Raw genomic sequence first — 264 nt, 5'->3', positions numbered from 1 at the left:
GGAAACGTGAAGAAAAAGATATTCTTTGGCAAAAAAACTCCATTTATAGTCACCCATACCTTCAAAAGCCTTAATACTTCATTTAAATGGTTTTGTAATCTCATAATTAATTTTAAGCTAAATTTTTTTATCCTGTTGGTTAAAACAGATAATAATTGAATGCCTTCCTCAAGAAACGTGAAGGAAAAGCCATTCATTGGAAAGAAAAAGTCTACTTATAATCACCCATGCCTTCAAAAGTCTTATTACTTGCTTTAAATGGTT

This window comes from Theobroma umbraticum, unplaced genomic scaffold, assembly GCF_002168275.2.
Source record: "Theobroma umbraticum cultivar Fairchild unplaced genomic scaffold, ASM216827v3 scaffold_39.0, whole genome shotgun sequence".
Classification (NCBI taxonomy): domain Eukaryota; kingdom Viridiplantae; phylum Streptophyta; class Magnoliopsida; order Malvales; family Malvaceae; genus Theobroma; species Theobroma umbraticum.
The sequence above is the reverse complement of the archived record's forward strand: the minus strand, read 5'-3'. Positions refer to the sequence as shown.